The 23,084-nt window shown below is 32.6% G+C and overlaps 1 protein-coding gene and 1 non-coding gene across 3 annotated transcripts in view; one reads left to right on the top strand and one right to left on the bottom strand.

Annotated features, from left to right (window-relative positions):
• Positions 1-23,084, bottom strand: part of Vg (transcription factor vestigial) — a 135,361-nt gene that overhangs the window by 72,379 nt on the left and 39,898 nt on the right. The gene's annotated exons all lie outside the window — the stretch shown is intronic.
• On the top strand, positions 4,367-4,448 carry Trnas-uga (transfer RNA serine (anticodon UGA)). Its single transcript has one exon. It is a non-coding gene; the product is annotated as a tRNA-Ser (tRNA).

The following is a 23,084-nucleotide window of genomic DNA, read 5'->3' as shown; positions in this document are numbered from 1 at the left end:
TTTAAGACTTATAAGCATATTTCTAACAATTATTATTTTGATAAAAATTGAGTAGAAATAAATGATGATTATTCGTGTAAAGAAATAATCGTATAAAGACATTATGCAATGTAATACCTTTGAGGGAGTGATGAATAATGGATCCATGTGACATTCTTGCTTTTATCGGCACAAGATATGACGTTGAATGATAAAACTAGCACTGGCTGAACACGTTCGTTATTTACGTAAGCGTTCGAGCTGTTGTAACGCGCATCTGGTCTCGCTAAATTTCATGACTGACATAGGTGTTAATATCTTTGCTTAAAATTCCCCAACATTTCGCAGACTGTTCAGCAAAAGATAAAGAAAATACTATGATAGATACGACTGAAATATTTAACTGAGTAAGAGAAAGGTAACACCGCCGACAGTCGTGCGATTTACACAGAGTAAATTCATGTTAATCGTTGCTCAAGTAAAATAAATGCATTATTTTAGGCTTCTGAAAGTGTGAATGCGTAAAATAAAATATTTTAACTTTGAAGTGTTTTAATTATTAGTGGTATACAAAGGTATACGTTTATCTACCAAAGGAATTCTTGTTATTATTAATTATTAAATATTACCTATCTTTACATAAATACATATACATATATTTCGCTCATTTCCTGCAGTAACGACATAATTAAAAAAGTAATTGCTTCTAAATTATTAGGACATAAAAGCGGTTTTTAAATGAAATGAAATTCTCATTTCTTGAAAAATTATAATTTTTGAGTTATATTATTATTGCAGTAAATATGGGATATATTAATATCGATTACAATTTCAACTATTCATTATTTAAAAATATACATAAAGAAATTAATTATATTAATAACAAGAGCTGTGATATTTGTTTATACAGAAAAAATGTAATTAATTTAAAGATTTCAGTAAAAGAATTAACTGTTTATAGATCTGGTACTCAATTACAAGACTGTTTATTTAATAAAATAATATGACAAAAAATCTCATTATTAAATTATTGGTTGCTTATAAAAGATCTACCTAATAATTTAAAAGTCTATAAAATAATTGAAATCGTCAGAGGCTTCTATTTCTTTAATTTATTTCTAAAATTCATTCGATTCTTTGACTTTGGATAAATCGTTTCAAATGGAGAGTTTTCACCGGTCTAAGAACTCATACTCTTTCTCGATAGCGACATTTCTGTTAATTTTCATTATCCTTAAATATAAATTTTGGAAAATCTGACCCACAAATACCTACATTTTTCAGTAACAAAACTCTTGGTCTAATTCCTGCTACACCTTCTTCTAAAAGAGTCCCTGAATTTGTCGTTCACCTATAAGCAAATATAACCTCTTAATAAACATCACAATCGCCTCCTCTTGACCAACTATCGATAGTCATCGAAAATTTCTCACGCTATGGCGAATAGGAGACAAGTCGAAGGTTCGAAGCTAACAAGTATTCGAAAGCAGACCACGTTTTCATTAGTCACGAAACGCGTGGGACAGAGAGACATAGGACGTAGCGGGCAGTGTCTCAAGAGTTGACTCAACCAACTGTCGATTCGTCACTGTCAGCTAGTGCAGTGTCACGAGCTGCTCGAGATGAGACGACCGATTATGAGAATGAAAAATGATCCGCGAAAACCTTTGATATTTCGTCCGCCATTCCCTGGGGAATACACGAAACACGGTGATAGCTTTCTGAATGCCGCGTAAAACAAAAAGAGTTTCCATTATTCCTTTCCAAGAGGAAAGGATACTCCTTTACCTTTTCGACCTACCTATCGTGACAGTATCGCATGAAAGATCCATGAAAATGTCGACCTACGCGAAAAACTACATTGAAAAGTCCTCTTTGAATTTTACACAGTTGGGTGCTATAATTGTTTACTGCATGTAATTTTTATATTCTATGAGAGTTTATCACGCACTGAACAGACAATGTTCTTTGCATTTTTTATGTGTACACAGTACTTGAGAAGTGATATCTTGTCAGATTATTTTATAAATTACAAAAGAATTAAAAAATTGCGTAAAAATTTAGAATTAAATTATAAGATATATATAATATGTTTTTAATGAATGACACAAGTGATGCTACGTAACACCCTAGATGTAAATAGAATTATCTTAGTTTTACTTCATAAGCACATACGCGACATCTACTTTTCAGTAAACATATTCATGTTCTTGCGTCTTCTGATCGATATAAATACAGCCAAAAACTAACTAGTTTTCAAAATTTATCTTTTCACAGATATGTAGAAATAAATACTTCTATTTAAAGTTTTTTCGATATCTCTCGTAAAAGTAATTTTACTACAATTACAAACTAAATCCATCTACAGAAGAAATCCTTATTTCCATAGGTACATAAATACGCACCATCGCCCTATGCAATATTGCTTTTACAGAAAGGTTTACCCATTATCGAACAACATTTATCAACAATATTGTCGTTGAAATGTCATGTACTACACCGAGGCTGACACATTAAAAAGAGAAACGTGACGACATCGTGATACTTCAACGTCCGATGAAACATTATCCGGCAGTTGTCAGTTAATTAACAGCTTAATTAATCGCACATTGGCATTCCAACTGATCCCTTCTTATCACCGTTGGGAACGGTTGATTTACAAGCGGCATGAGTCGGAGACAACGCAGTTCTTTTTAAGGCGAAAATGCCACATATGAGGTCCGATTATCGTTCTGCTTAACGATCGTAATTAAATAACAGGGGGATGGCTCAATTATCGTTAATGCGGTCACGATGCGCTGCGTTTACTCAACCTTTATAGAAATGAAAACGAGAAAACCGAGTTTAATTAATCTGCAGTTCATTCGTTAAAACCCGGAAACGCGACCCTGTACCCTCGTAATTGTCTTAGTTCGATCGTTTCCTCGGCTAATTGAAATTCTTGCCTAAATGTTCTGCCGATGCAATTGCGAAAGAATCTCGTCTGGCTCTATTAACCGATGTTTAATTGATACACCAAAACTGTAGTTGAATATTGTCAATACAGAAGTAGGTACTAAGACTAAGATCATCTGGATAATAACGTCGTGCTATTTATTCGCAATTTGGATTTCGAATATCCAAATTTTTTGCCAAAAAGTCTGAATATCGGTTCGATTTACATAGTTACATTTTTAAGCAAAGATGTAACTGTGTAGATCTTATTTAACAAAGTAAGCTGCAGAGTTCTAGACTTATAATCATTCATAAATTTACGATCTACCTCTATTCCTATTTTGAGAAAAATATTTTTTTCAGATGTTTGAAATATAGAAAGGAGAAAATTATATATGTATATTAGTCACGTGAGTAAAAGGCCGTATACATTTCACAAGTGGCTTAGTAATGTTTTAATATTTTTATATATTTGGATATACAATATTGTGTATTAATTATATAATATTAGTTACGTTAGATACATTAATGATGTAATTAGTTGTTATATACTATTTATATTGCATTATATTAACTGTAGGCTTATCTTATCATAAAAGTATAATACATTTAAATCAATGTCGTAGCACTCCGTGTTTTTTTTATTATCCGAATTATCTGGATGGTTTTAACTACCCACATTATTCCGTTATTATTTAGAATATTACAATGTTCGGATTACCCGTATAATTAAATAATTCGAACCACTTGTGCAGCCCTAGTAAATTACATTACTGTATTTTACACATATTCAATACCTAGTTGTAAGTAAATAACATTGTACTGAAACGTTAATTATTAAATAGGATTCTTTATATTTTTCACATTTGTTTCAGCATTCAGAGAATGTCACATTTATAAAATATTGTAATTTTTATTCTGCTTAACTTGAAGAGTATATTTGTTTGTAATAATTATACACGCTTTAAAATTAATTTAGAACAGTTAAATAACTTGAATTTAATTGTTTAGAAATAAATTCGTTTAGACTTAATATAATTGTTTTGAAGTTCGTACAGGTAATTTTAGAATCGCTCAAAACGAAACTAATTTTTTAAGTGTATCACAAATTGGAGTATTCTTATTTCAAGTGTCTACGTTAGGTATTTCGTTAAATATCTAGATCAAACAGTTTTTAAAAGAGTCATTTATCATAGCATCGTTTAGTAAAAACGTGCATATTTGGCTACAAATGTTATTAATAACACCATACTTGAAAAATATTTGAGAATCATTGTTAAAGAAAAAGTTTTATATTTATCATTTTATAAATATTTAATATTCCACAAGTTTAGTATTGTAGAGAATTAAAATATTGCGATAATTTGTTCTCTATTTGTCATAAAATATTTCACTTAACGCTGTGTATTTCTTCCAGCCTATAGTACGTAATATAACACGCCATTAAACGTAAGCTGCGGTGTCCGAGCGGTTAAGGAGATGGACTTGAAATCCATTGGGTTGTGCCCGCACAGGTTCGAATCCTGTCCGCAGCGAATATTTTTTTTATCATAATATTTCATTTAAAATGCATCAAATTATATATTACAGCAGCTGTGTATATTTCTCGTTTATTAAAATAAAAATCCAACAAAATAAATTAGGTTTTTTCTATGAAATAGCGTATACTATATCTCTTTACCACAGAATCAGTTTTTCTACTTCTTTTTATCTTATAATCGATTTTTTCGAGGATTTTAATTGCGCCACTACTGAGATATAATTTCTGAGCTTATTAGAGTAATTTTATGCAAGTTACAGCAACAAATGCAAAAGGAAATTCGGAGCGTCATTACTCTCGCAAGCGCGCGTTCGCTGGGAAGTATAAGATACGTAGATTTTAACAGCGATTAGGAAGTTGTAATTCGTCATCGCACCTACGCAAATACGAGTGTTCCGTTCAGAAGAGATTTTACGATGGTGATAATAATTTGTAAAGGGTACGCAGAACTCGATAAATCCTGCGTTGACGTTGATACATTGCGAAGGGTGGAATATTTCTAACTGAAAAAGGAAAAGTGGTTGCAGTTTCAAATGTATAAGATTTTTAAGGTAATACACTGAATTGAATATATAACGGAAAATTACGTTTACTAAAGTACGTATGATTGAAATCAAATTAAATCAAATTAAACTGGACGCAATACTGTGGTTTGGTTTGTTGATATTATTCTCTCGATTTGATCATTTTTAATTTTCTGTTTTATTGAAGATAAATAAAATAAAGTATAATATAATATTAAAAGAAACGCGGGACTAGTGTTTAGAGGTGAACTTTCATTATAAAATTGAAATTCATTTTGCCGTTTAAAAGTTAAATGCCAACAATGTTACTATCATAATTCCTCAAATAAAGAATTTATGAGTTTTTTCATAAAATGAATTTTTTAATGACACACAACTGTTATGAATTCTTTCTATATTAAAGGCATAAGTAAAATGCAGCAATTGTTCAAATTATTTATATGATTTTACGCACTGGCAATGAAATGTAACTAAGTAATTAAATTTTTTGACGTGAATTCAAGTCACTTTTTTCATTGCAATGTATTCTGAATATAGGCTTATTTTATCTATCTTTTGCTTTGTGTATTAGTCTGATTATTTTTAATAGATACAATTGATATCCCTTATGTTATTCATTAAATTTATCAATTTTATATTTCCTTTTTTGAAGAAGATTTTTTTTGCTTTACTCATTTATCAGAATTGAACAGTATATTTTTTACAAAAGTAATACAAGTTTATAAAAATGTTTGTTGGTAAAAGAATCCTACTTTTTTCGCTATTATTTTTATTAATTTCAGCATTCTAGTGATGAATTTATTTAATTCTTATGAAGTAATATGACGTTTAAAAGAATTGAATAGCCCACCATTAATAGGGAGTTTCTTGTAGAATCAAATTGCAAAAAGCACGTACTATTCGTGATATAATTCCGGTTCTAATTTTAAATCATACTTATGTAATATTATTTGAGTAAACAAATAGAATATTTCTAATAATATTTTCCAATAATAATTGCATATGTAAGCAAAATTAAGTTTGTCCAAATAATCAAAGCTGATCTAAATTTTTCAGTAGCGGTACATGTACATTTTAATCTGAATGTATTATACAGCTCTCCAATATATAATTAATCATATATTGTAAAAGAGAAATTTTCTTAATGCCTCGCTACAGTAGTATCCAGAAGACCAAAATATATACCATATGCTACTCAGTGTTGCGATATTTTCATTAATAATATTTTAGCCCAATGAAAAACGAAGAAGTATTTACATTACTCAGCTAGAAGAAATATAAATAAAAAAATAGAGAACTAAATAAATAAATATCCAACACGAGGAATGTTAAACACAAACCCTCGATACTCCAGTGGGAAGAGGGATGAAGAATGACTATGGCGGCGACAAAAACCGTTTCATAAAAATTCCTGGTCCCTTGCGTTTCCCTCGTTGCTCCCGTCTAAACCATACGTAATTGAAGGAACAAAAGGGGACTGCAATTATGCCTGGCAATTACGCCGGCGCAAGGGCGCCTACGTGGAGCCCAGAAGCATGGCCGCGCGAGGCTTTCTTCTACGCTCAATGCGACTTTTTGATGAAATTATTTCCTCTGCTAGGGCCGTAAAACTGTCAGAAACGAGAAACGAGACGGGAGCCGTGAGGTGAATTCAAGCAAGGTTGGAAATACATTCGCGAATTAAAATCGCTACAGTTCGAGTTGACGTTGAAGAACTTTAGTTTGATACCGATTATAGTAATGGAGGATAATTATAGTAATTCAGATATTGTAATATATTCGTACAATGGTGGTTTGAATAAAAAAATATTCCAAAATATTAAAAAATCAATTCATGGTAATGTTCTTAGCGATTCCTTGTAATGTTCATAAATAACTTGCTCAATTATTCTTTAACTCAAAAAGTAGATGAAAGATACTGTGCTTGGACTTACTTCAAAGACTGAACTGTGTTAATTCGAGGAAATTATAGGACATAAAACTATGTTTAAATTTACTATATTGTTTCTCATAGTATTATCATCGTTGAAAAGATATCTAAAGTTAGATATTATAACTATATTGTGCTATAATTTTTATTTACAAGAATATGTAGAAAAGTTTAAATTAACTCCTTTAAAAGGAACTACTTTATAATGATGAGTATGAAAATAATTTGAGAAAAGAAGGCTAAACACTTCTATTAAAAATCTTATAAAACTGTAAAAGTTCTATAAATGTAATTTATAAAATTTTTAGCAAACTTCATTTTATTTCAATTTGACCTAAAATTTTTACTTCACTGTATTTTATGATTATGATTCAAGATTTCTCTCATTTATGAAATTATATAACAGTTACTGTTATAAAAATAAAAACTTTAAATGAATATATTAGTAATATATGTAGAAATATAATGGTCAACAATCAGAAAATTTCCTTCTGTGAGATTTCATAAACATTATACAACTCTCTCTTGATGCAATCGAAAAGAAGAAATCAGGAGACAAATAGCATGTAATTAGGAAAATAAGTAATTGAAACGTTTCTAGTCGGAGTTTATGACGAAACGTGTTGCAAAAGCTTGCTAGTAAGAAATAAGAAAAATTTGTTAGACGAGACTAGATGTAATGTTATCTTACGTGAAATGTACAAAAACTATCATTACGATAAGTACGAGGAAAACTTTACGATGATTAAAAAATTCATAAAATCTTATATAAACGGTGACACAAACAATGTTAATGCTAAAAGTACATATGGATGGCATACTGCGTAGATAAAGCAAGAATAATATTAAAGCATAATGAAAAAATGCTAATACTGATTACGTGTTTTGCAGTTACACTTTTAAAATATCTCGTTTTTATGAATAAACATTTCGTCTTTTTACGTGAATACGGAAAAGTTAGAAATCAATCTGTGCCAAATATGTATATAACTTTAAAATAGACATAATATAAAATGTAGAAAAATGTATTTATTTGTCTTATAATATTTAAGAAAATTAAAGAACAAATATTAATCAATCAATTAAGTTCTGTATAGCAATGTAATTAATTTTTACAGTTTTGTGTTAAAGTCTCTGATTTTGGAAGATGGACTGAGCAAAAAGCATTCTTTTTTGCTAATAAACAAAAGTGAAGGAAAATTATAATATTAATTTCACATAAAAAATATTAGTACATAAGGAAGAGTTACACTTCTTTATAACTATATTAGAAATATTGCTTATACAATGTACCTATAAAAATCATGTTTTATCTATATTTTTTGTGAATACTCCTACAAATATTAATAATGAATTCTAGTTAAATGCACTAGTAGACATGTGTATAAAACAAATAAGCATAGAAAATACAGTCGAAAAATGAATTGATTACACTTCATTTTCGTAGGTAGAAATATTTTAAAAAATTCAACTACAATTCACACAATTTGCTAGTATGTATTCATATAGTTTATAATAACTTAACAACACAGTTACATTTTGCCATTTCACTCTTCTATTCAGTGGATGTACATGTTAGGTATAATTATATATATATATATATATATATATATATATATATAATTATATATATAATTATATATATAATTATATATATATATAATGTTAATTATTATATATAATTAATTATATATAATAATAATAATTAATATAATAATTATAATAATTAAGGTATAATTATTATAATAATTAACCTAACATTTGTATCATATTTGATCATTTATTATGTTCTTCAAATCGTATCACTATAAGGATTCTGAAATCGTCCTGAAATATGGGTTATAATACACTAATTCTCATTAAACTCACTACAATTTACCGTATGAATATTATTTTTGCTTGCTTTGACTATTCCAAATACTACCTACTTTTTATTTACTTCTATAATATATGTTTAAATCTGTGCAGCAAATTATCAGTAACTTCTTAGAATAGTGTTTCATAAAGAATTTTAATTTCCCCCGATAATACTACATGACAGATTCTAATAATCAAGTTAAACATCAGCACCCATACCAAAACAAAAGTATAAAATACTTTTATACTTGTAATTATAAATATGCGAATGTGATTCTGACGACTCTCCTTTACTATACGTACATATAAGTAACAACTTTATACCATATTACGAAATACGTACTTTCCATGAAAATAACTCCAACAAATAAAAACTTTATAGTTTTTAAGTAGTTTATGTTACTTAAAACATTGACTAATAAAAATACTTGTTCACGTACCCATGACGCGTGGCATTCAGCGGTTCACGTTTTCTCAAGCCTCTCGGGTACGCCAAGAATCAACCCCCTCCTGGCCGGCGAATTAGCATACATTTTCTCTTGGTCGAGATGACCGTAAACCTGTCAGCTATCGCGGAAATCGCGAAGAGGCATTGTGCAGCCGCGGACAAATATCCTGCGTCGGGCAGAAGGGAAAAAATCCGGGGTTAGGGGACACGGTGGAAGAAGGAGAGGCGAAACTCGCGCAAGAAGGACGCGCATGCGCAAATAAGACGTCAGTCGCGTCGTTTAGTCGATTGTGGAAGCGAATCGGAAATCGCATACGAGGAGCCCCCCTGGAAAGGTTTACGGGCCTCGTTATCCTCTTTGCGCACTCATCAAGCCGTAAGGAACGCTTCCCGGCATATTTCCGAAGGAATAAGTAAGTTGTAACCATGCACGTCCGACGATCGTGATCGCCGATGCGAATTCTCTGTTTCCGATTCACCGTTGCACCATCCTCTTGTGTGATGTACTGAAATGGAATTATCTCGATCCCTTCGATTCGATCGCTCCCTTCCCGTTCTTTCGTTCCCGCTGGTATCTTCTTTCCCTTCTTTCAACCGTTTCCGCGAACGAGCTTCTGCCCAAGTACCTACAGTGGCTGTAGAAAGTGTTCGTAACACCGACTAATTTTTTATATATAACGAGTTTGTACATATTCTTGGAGATCTCTAGAACAGATACAGTGCAACAAAATTAGTTGGTTGAATACTTTGCAAAGTTATCAAGAAAAAATAATATATTGACCGAAATATAAGAGCAATAAGTATTTGTACAGCTATTACATTTTTTAAAATTTATTAGAAATTCATGAGAAAAACGTGGAAGTTAAATTTATTTGTCAATGAAAAAGTAAAATGAACAGTTAATTAATATTTAGTAGGATTTCCTTTTGATTTTATAATTGCTGCGACTCTTCTTGGCATTGAATTTACTAATTTCACTGTTACGCTAGGTGGGATCCTATTCCATTCTTCCATAAGAGCATTTTTTAAATCTTCTTTAGAGGATATTTGATGTTTTGTAATGTGACGTTTCAAATAGTCCCGTAAGTGTTTGATGAGGTTAGTATCAAGAGATGCAGTGGAGTTTTTATACATTTGTATATCCTGGCGTATTATGTAATATCCATATCCTCGTATATTTTAGATCATTATCGTGCAGAAAGATAAAATTATCTTTAATGCCCATTTTTTCTCCACTGGCAGAAAAATTCCACGGAAAGGGTGCGAAGAAACAATTTAACTATACAACCTTCTGTTTTTAATAGAGCTGAGGCTTTAATCAGATTTTTTTTGCATTTTAATCTTTTCATAACTAGTGAAACATATCCCAACAACCTGTACTTATTAAATCCATTTTTCTCGTGTAACTTATGCACTTTGGTTCTGGGATTTAGATATGTATCCCACTTGATCTTTTAGCGCGTCTTCAGAAGTCTACTTAATGAAAGAAGGAAAAAATAGGAGATTCCTATTGTAATGTAACTGTGTGCTTTATGAACCAAATGATTTACAGTACTAAATTTAACTAAATAAAATAAGAAAACCATTTGGTCACGAAAGGGTTTCAATTGAAGTAATATTCGAGTATAAAAGTATTTAAGGATTATCTGAACATTTGTGTATTCGAATATTACTGAGTTAGGTTGTATTTTATAAATATCAAAGTTTAAAAGAAAGTAGCGATTAAAAGTCTTGATTTATAGTACGTGTGTTATGTATCAATTTGAGTATTACAAATATCTAAATAAATAGTTGATGCTTATACATCATATTCGAATATTTAGATTTTCGAATAGAAACATTCAGAAATATTCGAAACTTATTCGTAACATTCGAATACGTACGAAACATTGGAATGTTAAACTATTTGAATGGTTTTAACTTTATAAAATGTATCATGATAAATGATGATCCTAATACGTTGATAATCGGTAGGAAAAACGAATTTTTCTAATTATTGCTATTTAGATGTTGAGATAAAATTATGTTTTAGAAACTTGCAGTTTAAAAACTTGCAGTATAATTTCCCTCTAATTGAATGAATTAAAATGTAAAATGTTTCACAGTGTTCAACATTTAACAGTTCACTTATTTTTAAGAAAATAAAAACAAAAGTTTGTACAGTAGCAAGATAATGATGAAATTTTTGCAAATACTCATATCCTGCAATGATAGTAATGAAATATAAGATAGTAACTAAGTTCGATTTTCAAATTTTTCTAAACAAAACTATTTATAAAAATTGAACATCTCATGTTTCATGGTTCAATTGAACAATTCATGTAATAAATAATCAAAGAAAATGACAACTTTCGGAAAATACATGTGTCAAGAGAAATAGTCAGCAAGTAAACTTATTATGTTAAAAAAATAGAAAAAGCCAGAAAACATACAATCACGATTTTAATTTCCAATGTATGCAAAGAATAGTGTGAGATAAGGGTAACAAGATTCCCTGCGAAGCGCTCAGTTCAAATGGAAAGCTTAATCGTTTTTACCGCAAACCTTAAGTTGCTGGGCTTATAGCCCCCCAAGGAGAAGCTTTTCATCGCTTGAATATCGAAGAATTTGTCGCTCCGCTTGAAGCAGGTCGACCGAGAAGACATCAAAGGATTTTCCCTCCACCGTGCTACAACCCCAACCTCACTCTCTCTTTCTCCTTCCCTCCTCCAACATAATAATCATTTATTATCTCGGCAAGTAATAACCAGTGTACAGCGATATTATGAAGTTGCGAAATTAAGGCTTTGTTTAAAAATTAGCTGCCCTCGCGTTTGCTCGATCTTATCATGAACTTTGTTCCTGAGGTCTATGACTTGCTTCGTTCTTTCTTCCTTAACCAGCTGCCTTAAAGAGATAGAGGTTCTGATTTAGACTGCAAACTTTTATAGACTTTATTGTATGTTTCCTATCTTAAATTTAAAACTCTTGTTTCACAGGTTTTATTTTATTTCTATAGTGCTGCTCGGATATTGACTGTAAGGATGCCACAGGTCTATTGACACACCAGTATTGTGCTCTTTTATACCAATTAGAAATTAACGTCGTAAAAGTCCCAAATAAGAAAGGAAGATGAAGATCATTTCATTTTTCTTAATAGAGTACCTAAATAGACAATGAAAGAAAGTAAAAAATGACGAGGTAAGGTGACTATATCTCAAAAGATATCTGATAATCAAAATAAATAATGGTATTGATAATAAAAATAAAAAATAGTGTGTAAAATATTTTTTATAATTCAAACTATGTGTAGATATTTTGTATTTAGTCAATGAAATTTTATTATATGAAATCATAATTTATAGCGAGGTGATAGTAACAGCATTACGTTACTTCTTGTTATAGACAGTGACACTGCACCAACTAAGATCAAGGCCACTTTTCGAATAATCTCCACAGCCTTTATTTATTATAGATATGAATCTAAATTATCGTTTATAGTCAGCTAATAATCAAGCCAGTACACTAATTCATGTTATAAATATTGACACGATACCAACTGGTGTCAGGACTACTGCCATCAACCTCTTGCGTTTGCACTCGTACTTTGACTTACACTCCGTATAGCAGCCGTCGCGATATCAGCCGTGTGAAGCCAGTCCGGGTGAGTCGTCAATGAAATAGCTGTTCGCGGCACCACGAGACGCGCAAAATTGATGAAAGTATGTCGAGTCCGCGCATTCCACGGAAGTTTCGTGTTTTGACCGGCTTTTGGCAGGCCGAAGAGCGAGGTGAACGCATTTGTTTGGTCGACTGATAACATGCCGTAGACGCGTCGCGTCGCATTCGCGTTCTTATTAATGAGAGAGCATTCTCGACGAGCCGTTCAGGATCCTTGTTCACCGACGCGATCCGCCAAATGAAAGAAGAAAACGCGAAGAATCCGTAGATGGTTGGCCCCTGAATGAAAAACAGATGGTGACACCGACTTTCGGAAATCTCGATTTTTCACGCGCGCTCCTTTGATGCTGGATCACGACGTCAACGACTACGACACCCGCAACATCCTTTTGCTTTGATTTCGGCGCGACACTCACTATGATGATGATAATAATTTTCGACTCCTTGCAGGGGAAGACGTTAATGTGACGAACGAGAGTATTATTGGGTGGGTGCAATAGTTCTGTCGGCTCTTTACGAATTATGGTCAACAGAAACTTGTGGTAGTTCTATGCAGGCTGGGTGGAAAATCATAATACAACCGATCAAAGAGTAATTTTACGTAAAAAAATAAGGGAAGATTTGGTATTCAATTTTTTCGCATGAAGCTTTGTTTTCGAAAGCATCGAATTTGAAGTTTATTAATTTACAGGTACTGTTGAAAATGTCCTCCTCGTTCTTGCATACATAACTGTGCTAGACAATTTAAAGACGACTAAATAGATTCTACTGAATTATCATTTTTTAATTTTTCAAAAACTTGAAGAATTTTTTACTATTTTTTTACGTAGGAATTACCCCCTGGTCTGTTATACTACGATTTTCCACCCACCCTATATAATAGCTATATATATTCTACTTTGAGAGCAAATAAAAAGTTGCTGGTTCCCAGTTATTTTATGCACGAAATAAAAGTGAGAACATATTCATAAATAAAATTCATGTAATCTGTAACCGAATAGTATGGGAGTGGCGCTTCTGTAAAAGTTAATCTATCTACGAAAAGCTTTAGTAATTATCTGAAAAAGCGACCTTAACTTCAATTTTAATGAATTCTATGTGACATGGACTCGCGTCGGACCATCATGGTTTAAAAGCTACAACGACAGAAATGAACTGCTTGAACCTCCCGAATTCAAACTCTGCTTGGGTTACCGTAACTATAAAAGATATTAATATAATTTACAATCAATGTTAACCACGCCCCCACCATCTCGCCACACATTGATTTCCTCCTTCTCTTTTTAGTTATTTTATCCTTATCTTTTCAATTAGTTGTCATTCTTGACCCCTCATTCAGCATATAAGTTGTTCCCATGTTTCGGTTCATTATCATCTAGAAGAATGCATGTATGTTGAATTCGATTAAACTAATGTTTCACTGATGATAACAGTCCTCCTGAATACAATTTTATTATTCTTTTAATCATTGAACTTGTCTATGAAGACACACGAAACACCAAAGCTGTAATAATACCGAATGGAAGACAAGATAACAAGTGTTACACCAGTTGCAGCAATTTAAAAAATTTGTCGATAACCTGAGTTCAGATTTTCACAACTTAAATACTACTACAAGATCAATTTCTATCTACCATTAGACGACATAAATAATAAATAAAATTCTGCTCGTATATTTCACCCTAATTCTAATGTAGATAGTGTCTTAAAGTTCTAAAGATGGTAGCTTGTTGAATCTTTATTATCAGGTAACCACAGACAAATTTAAAGGATTAAGTATAAGTAAAATCAAAACGATACAAGTAGAATACAGATAGGAGAGATGCAGATGTACAGAACAACATAATATATCACTCGTTGACAGCCGTTAATCTTTCATCTCCAGCTCCAAGTACGATATTCGCGTTTTACGCTAGATTTCCATCAAATTCGACACAGCCACTTCACGGGTGACGATCTCAATTGAAGCGATGATCACGCGCAGGATCCCTTAATTGTGATCTAGGGGCGCAGGTGGCTCGAGAAGAGCACGCGTGTGCTTCCGGTATGGCACGCACAGAGGTGTGTCTCCATTAACCCCCAGAAACTAGAGAACCGTGCAAAATGTCTAGCTCGGGGGAGCGCTCTCTGTATTAGCTCATTTTATGCAGATGCCGCGGCTTCTATCAAATTAAGTTCATACAGGCTTCTCGCCTTCCAAGCGCTCCCACGATGCTGAATCTTAGCTACAAAGTTCCCTTCCGATCGATCGGCTTATTGGCTGTGCCGTTTAATGAACGAGCACCACTCATCTCTGATAATGCACTCGTTTCATTATTAGATCTACTGAAGGAGGTAAAATAATTGATAAGATTATTTATTAGACGGAATTTACCTACTTTTTAAGATTATAATCGTTCTATATGTATGTAAAATAAGAAATATAAATAATCATTTTATCCTTTAATAATACACTTGCCGAAAAACCTTTGCTTGATTTTAAGTATAAATGGGGATATGTTAATCAATAGTAATTCTAATTCTAGGGTAACTACATCTTGCATGTATCTGTTGTTAATTGAAATCTTTAATAAAAGCCTAAGTAATAATAGATGGTATTATTAGATAAATATTGTATTCTCTCCATCTATACGCACTTATTAAACTAAAAATTAAACAGCTAATTTTATGGAAAATTGACAGTGTAAAAGTAAATACAACTTCAATTATAGAATCTCTTGGAATGAAGATCTTTATATTATCTTATTTTGAAACATATTTAAAGGACGATGTGACTTTATATATTTCATTCATTCACTAAGATTTTTTTTTAACTGATATTTAGATAGGTGGATGTGATTTTTTAAATAATTGTCAAAATAATCTTAATAAATGAATGTGAAATAATAGCATATAATGTTTTGATGAGGAAAATTATAGCGCGCGTAGTCTGTGCATAATAGCAAAATCTACTTAAAAGGACATAACACAATGTACATATCGCATACAGTTTTCGAGTTGCAATTAATTTATTCTATCTATAGTCAATTTTCTTATACAAATGTTTTTATCATTTTCCTATAACTTTTTCTTAAAAACATTTCTACTTTCTCGTGTAAATAAAAGTATAAAAATATGAATCTATTAATAATTATGGATCTCCTCATACAAACATTGTTTTTGAACTTTCTGGTTTTACCAATATAGCACCTATTTATTTTATAAACACAAATATTTTAACATTAAATAATAAAAACGTACTATTCAATTATTCTGTAGAAAACTGTGATTTTTTATTACTTAAATAGTAAACGGAAATTATTTGATTAATAAAATTTTAATAAGAATTGATTGACTTTTTTTTTAAAAGGTTCGAAAACATTTGCTGGCCAATCGAACCAATTTATTTAATTGAAATAATTGATTCACATTTAACAATCTATGATTTTTTAATAATTTGTCTCATTCTTTTTAATTCTTTGACACCCTTTTTTTAAAACGTTGATTATTCACTCAAATTTATGGAAAAATAAATATGAAAGTATGTTACAACAGACGACAGAAGTCTCTGAGAATTTTCACACGTGTTTCATTTCTACAATTGATATGCACCGAGATTCCCTCTTTTAGAATACATACAGGAACGTCCAACAGTCACGCGAGTAGTAGTTCACCATGGTCCAACTTGGATTGCACACATAATTGCCCGTGAAGGGGATGTTTTTATTCGCCGTTTCATATTCCACGGTGAACTTAATTCTTTGCAATTCAAATGGATCTTGCTACTAGAGTTATAACAGCGTATAGTAAATTTGCGTTTTATCATTGTGAACTCATGGGAATACGAAATTACCGGAAATGAACCGAACCCCAGAACAAGTGTAGAACTATGTAAAGAGCTTTCGATCAAATTTTATAACCAATGTTATGGAAATGAACATTTTAAGACGAACAGAATAAATATTCACAATACGAAAGAATTTGCCGAAACATATAGAATGTTTGGCAATAGATATCAAAAATTTGAAGAAGCAATTCTACATCCGCAAAAACGAGAATGAAGAATGACGAAATTGTGTTTGAGAATTCGTTCTCGGGTTATTAAAGATACCTGTATGTTTATACATTCTAGATACGTATTTCCTTATGTAAATGCTTTCTGCTGCGAATATAAAGTTTAAAAGATTCTTTCCAAAAGTTTAGAATATTATTTCAGAAATATCTAAGTATTAATGAAATACCTAAGTAATTATAATACCTAAAGTTACCAGGCTTCCATATTTCTATAAATTTGTCTAACTGTAAGTATATTTGATCTACTTTGCAAGCTTGATAAAAATTTACACCACAATAAATATTTCTTCCAACTCCAATCCAATACTCTGCATTACACTCATACAATTTGTAATACACTTTCAACAGTTACTTTGTATAATATTACCATTATTACAATCTGCATAATTACAGTCGTTGCAAGCGTGGTCGAAGCAGAAATTCCGGTTTCTTATCAGCGACAACAGTGCTCAAATAAACAACAAACCTCATTTTGTACAGAATCGTAATTGCTACTTTCCACGCCTACAGTTACAGTCAAACGATTCTCACAAGGAGCTGAATTATACCATAATGATTTTAAATTGAATATTATTTACATCAGCACATGTTTATTTTTTGTAAACAAATAAATATTGCATTTTATGAAAAGCTCTAAAATTTCCATGAAACGGTCACAGTTAGGCTAGCGTTGACGTAGGCGGTCTGCAGCGTTCGTTAAGGTACATTGGGTAGATTTGAAGATAAACAGAAGCTACACCTCGAGTAACACGTACGGAATTAACATAGCTGAGGGCGGTTCAACGTTTAAAAGCCGATCGCATTTCCATACTGGTGCCATTCGGTCCCATATCGGGTCAATACCTCTCGCTAACACGCTCCTCTATATTTGCCCTCGGACCTCTCGAAGACTCATTTATATCCTGTTATCCGTGCAATCTTTACGCGGTGGGCTTTCTCCGTGTCCGAAGGACGATCATCGCGAGCGATGTCCTCTTCCGATCTGACGAAGCATCGCCACTTCCCTTTTCCCTTTTTTAGCTTCCCTCTTTTCTCATTGGTTTAGTCTAGTCCTTCCGTTGGTACCAAGTTATTTGAAATGATATAAGCTTATTTCTATTACTTCGTGATTTTATTAGGAATAATTTCATTCTCTGTGAATTGCTTTCATGCAATATAACATTCTAGTGCTACACCTCTTACTGCTAATATATTATATTATAGTGTATAAATATATTATACCACAAATTCAATGCTTAATGTTTGTGAAATGTTCTACACTTCATTTATATTACATGTTTATATTTCTTATATTACATTTCATGTTTCTTATATTATAGTATTAGGTGTATATTTTAACATTTATAAAGAATTGTAATTAATTTTTAAATACAATAACAATATAATGAAGCTTAATAGTACGACCGTAAAGCTCTTTAATTTAAACATTTTCAGCCATTAATTATTAATTAAAACCTTCTAAATTGTTATATTGTGAATATCTACAAACTCGTGTACCTACATCTTAACATGTTAGTTGCTACTCTGCAAACAAGTTTTGCAAATGTACAAAGAGTTCGTTTGAGATACTATCTTCTGACTCTACTTTTCTTTCAAAATAATAAAAGCCTCTACCGTCCTTAATTCTAATGAAACGTAACTGTAGCAATACTTAAAAATAAAAAGTACCTCTTCTTTATATTCATTCCATAATATAGAGTAAATATAATGAACTACTATTGATTTTCTTTGATATAATTTATATTTTCTTCACCACCGGTACGATTTCGAGAAATGGAATAACAAGAAAGTTCCCTCGGAGTCTAGACTTCGTTTCTATAAAATTAAATCAGAAGTCCGTAAATAAGATAACAGAACGGAATCCAATAAAAATGATTCGCCAGTGGGTCCAGTTGACACGGTCGTTATGCAAACGACACAAATCAACACCGTCGTCGCGTGCTTCCTCATTAACCGATGCAAAAGTGAATTGCGAAACAGCCAGCTGACGACGATTTATAAGGAATTTCGGGTTTCGAGATTAGAAGAGATGCCGTTGCAGCCAATGAATCACACCAAGTTCGTGGACTGCGATTCCTGGCATTCAAAAGAGGCGTTAAGTGATTAAACGACTAGTTGTCATCGGTGACATTAACATATTGCGTTCTCCGCGGCTAGAGTTAATGACTTGTATCCAAACTACCGGCTGTCATGTAGAAAAGAATTATATATGACGGGGACGACAGTTTGCTGGGGGACCAATGAAAGTGATCTTTCTGGCTGCGAATGAGATAAGAGATACGCTAAATCTCACCGAGCACAATACAATACAGGTTTTTTAACAGATATTCGGACTTCTTTGTTTTCTTTCTTTTCCATAGTGACCAAAAGTAGCCTGTCAATTTATTAATCTTGTCGAAATTTGTGGATCATATAGAATTAAGAATCTTTAAAATTTATTACATATGGCAATGAGTGTGAAAGAGGACTAGCCACATTTTTTTCAAAAGCGAATTAGTAGCATTATTTTAGTACAAAGAATTCGTACATTTTAAACTGCATATTCTTCTAGTTTTTTCGAGTAGTGGAGTTAGTCCGTCGTTGCTCTTAATGTCTTATACTTAGTGATAGCAACTAAAACGTTTTGAATTGCTTCGAATCTGTATGAACGACAAAAAATTTGAATCACTTCGAACGTGTTTCGAAGTTTAGAGGTCCTGAAAGTCTTGATAATTTTAAAAGTTTTGGAAGATTCAATAGGTTTTGAGAAATGGGTAACAATTTAAAATTTTAGCACTATTTCCAATATGTGTCTTTCTCCAAACAGTATTATTAACATAAAGTATTACAGAAAGTTTGAAAAGCTTGAGTTGTCTTTCCAGACTTTCAAGAGTTTTAGGCTTCAAATTATGTTCGAAGTGATTTGAATATTTATAGTTTTGACAAATTCGAATCGCTTCGAAGTTGAGATTCGAACTCCCATCGTTACTTATACCTATATTTCTACTTAAAACTCATGAGTTCATCTGGTGTTGAAAATTCGATAGACAATATTACCTGTTAAAATTCAATAAAAAATCAATTTACACAAATAATTGCATATACATACATATATCACAACGCATAGCTGACACTTGCAGATAAACTGGAACTTGTTCTTCCCTACACAAAAAATGTTAAATGTAAATGTGGAATACTTTGTAAAAAGTAATTTTCTGTCATTAACTTTTTTCAAACAAATTATTCAGTTTACACGGTCTATCTTTTTCAATTGACTGACTTTACAATTTGGTATCACCGTAAAATTACATGCCAATGTGGACCAATCAACTGTGACGGTCTCGTTGCATCACATCGGATCTTATTTATTAGTATTACTTATTTTTATGTATTACGTATTTATTTGATACATTCGCTATTATTAGCAAATGTATTAAATTAAATAAATTTAGCAGTATTTCTTGTCCACGTCTTCCAGCCAGCTTAATCCTACGGAAGTCATGCTCCCACAAATTCTGTACCAGATTGTGCTCTGTTTGCGAGATAAAAAGTAAATATCCCAATACATCCAGTATCCAGACATAGAATATCACATGTCCCAGTAAGTACAGAACCCAAAAATGTATATGTCTATATGAAAGTTTGTCTTTGTTTCTTTTTATTAAATACATTAGAATTTATGTTTAGAATTCAACATTTCTATTATTTAGAGTTACGCTTATTGACCTTAATAACAATAAGAGTATGGTACGACAGCGATTAAAACTGAAACTGTGAACTAGTAGTAGTTTCCTGAACAAACTAAATTTATCTATTAAAAGAGTGCTCCAGATTTAAATCTCATGGTACTTCAAGGTCCTTTTGTATATGAGAAATGCCATAATCCAAGTTATTAGAACAGAATATGATAAATGTATCCCAAATTCCATCTCCAAATAGATAAGTAATTATATCTCAACTTCCTACTTATTTCATAAAAACAGCGATCACCGAGGCCACTCAGGATTACGAAACTCATCCTGGAAAAGCCAGGAAAACAAGCATAAAAAGCGTAAAAAAGGAGATGGTAGTTGTCTTCCCGTGAAAGCTCGTCACTGTGTGCAGGGTGAAACTTTCTCCCGCGGTCGTAGATCGTTCGCAGCGTCTAGGTTTGCTTCTCTTGTTCCTGGATGGGTTCTTGCGTCGCGGCGTGGCGCGCATCGGTCCGCTTTCCGCTCTCAATCGGGATCGATGTGACTTTCAGGCCGCGCGCTCGGAAAACCCGAGAAAAACGAGCCACTCTATAAAAGCTAGTCTCATTATATGAGCTCGCGTTACCGCGGACAGTCTCTGGGTCCTCTCTTTCTCTCTCTCCCCCCTGCTCTGTTCCTCTCTCTCTTTCGTTGGCATAAAATACAGCTCGATATCGTAAAGCACTCGGCGCGCGGTTACAACCGCTTACAAATGACTCTCTTAATGTCTGCCGGCCGCTGTATATATTTTACAGGGAGTTCACTCTCGTCACTATAACTTATACTTTCTGCGCCGTCTACGCGGCCGCGGCAAGAAAAATAAGGCGATCGACGCGGAGATCCGTTTTCCATCTTACGTCGTGCCCGTTACACGCGGCTCCGGTTTCTTTTTAACGTATCTATTTGACCGCTGGAACGCGAACCGACGCGAAAAATAAGTTGTGGAAGCGATTCGTTGAGGAAGAGACACGATTCTTTATGGAACCGTCACGTGATGAATATCCATGCCACAGCAATTCTGTTTAGAAGGATCAATGAAATGGAATAACTCGTTCTTTCGACACACGGAGCTGAACAGGAATACATGACAATTTTCAAAATGGCATAGAGCATCACTCTGTATTAATGGATCTGTGATGGTTTATTCATAATCTACAGAGAAAGATTTGTTTTGAGTAGGAAATTTGATCTTACGATTTTTAGTTTTATTAAAAATTTTATCTTTCGGGTAGTTACATTGCACACTTTGCTGGGATTAATTTCGGTTGTTCGGTTGTAAATAGCTAATGTTCGGTTTTAGATGCGGTTTAGGAACTTCACCTACTACTAAAACTCTATTAACATAAAGTGACACGTTTTTATTTTATTTTGAAGATTAATGGGTGCTTTGGCTCAACCCTATCTATAAGAAAGAAATTTTATATTTTATCTTATAATTAATAAAGGTTTTTCTCCAACAACTTAATTATACATTTTTCACGCATCTTGTGCAAATTGTTCTATGTAAGTATTGCTTATATTCAGTTATTTCTATTTCTCTGAAATTAGTTAATAAGCCTTATGGCAATAGCTAAGTTAATTAAACAAGTTGTTAGATTACTATCTTCAATAGTTTTAGAAATTTTTATCCAGTTCAGAATTAACGTATTTACGACTTTTCATTCGTGGCTTTCCCTGCAATATAATAACACTTCAAATACCTTTAGACTCATAAAAAGGTGAGACATTTGGAATAAATTCGGAACATTTGATCAAAAAATGAGATTGTTCTGGGAAGAAGAAGGCGGTTGGAACTGTATATAAATCGCGAGTGATAATGCAACAATGCAATCGAATTTAACCGTGGCTGAATGGTGAATCAGTCACACGAGCGGGCCAGTGACTTTCGCGCACGTAAATATAGAGACGCTGAACGCGCTCGTCGGCGTCGCGACCCGAGGAACTCGTAGGCATTGTGCTTTAGCGCCGAGCCGAAATCGCCGCGTGCTTTCGCGCGCTTTCGTTCGTTCTTCTTGGCATTCCCAACCCGAAAAGCCACGCGAAGAGAGCTGGAAAAATAACACATGGCGCTCTTGCTCTAAATCCGACGAGACGTCGCGTGCCAATTTCGTTTCGTTCAAATTGAGTAACGATAGTCAATTGGGTCGAATAGAGTCGCGTTAGGTAACGAAGAAGATTTATGTCAGTTTATCCTATAAATTTTTGAAATCTGTGTAAATGAGAAACTTGCTTCGCAATTCGTTACACTGTTCTATTAATTTTTAGAGATTATTTTACCGGAAGACTTATTCTGAATGCATTCTTGTAATTTAATTTCTTTCACGTGTTATCAGAAATCAGAATGGGGATGATATATTTATAAGATGGAAAATAAATCGACACGTGTTTTTCTAATGAGGTATATCTAAAACTGTAGATCTGACAAGTTATTTAAGAAATTCCCTTCTTC

Source organism: Calliopsis andreniformis, chromosome 1, assembly GCF_051401765.1.
Source record: "Calliopsis andreniformis isolate RMS-2024a chromosome 1, iyCalAndr_principal, whole genome shotgun sequence".
Classification (NCBI taxonomy): domain Eukaryota; kingdom Metazoa; phylum Arthropoda; class Insecta; order Hymenoptera; family Andrenidae; genus Calliopsis; species Calliopsis andreniformis.
Note: the sequence above shows the minus strand (reverse complement) of the source record. Positions and strands in the feature narration are given on the sequence as shown.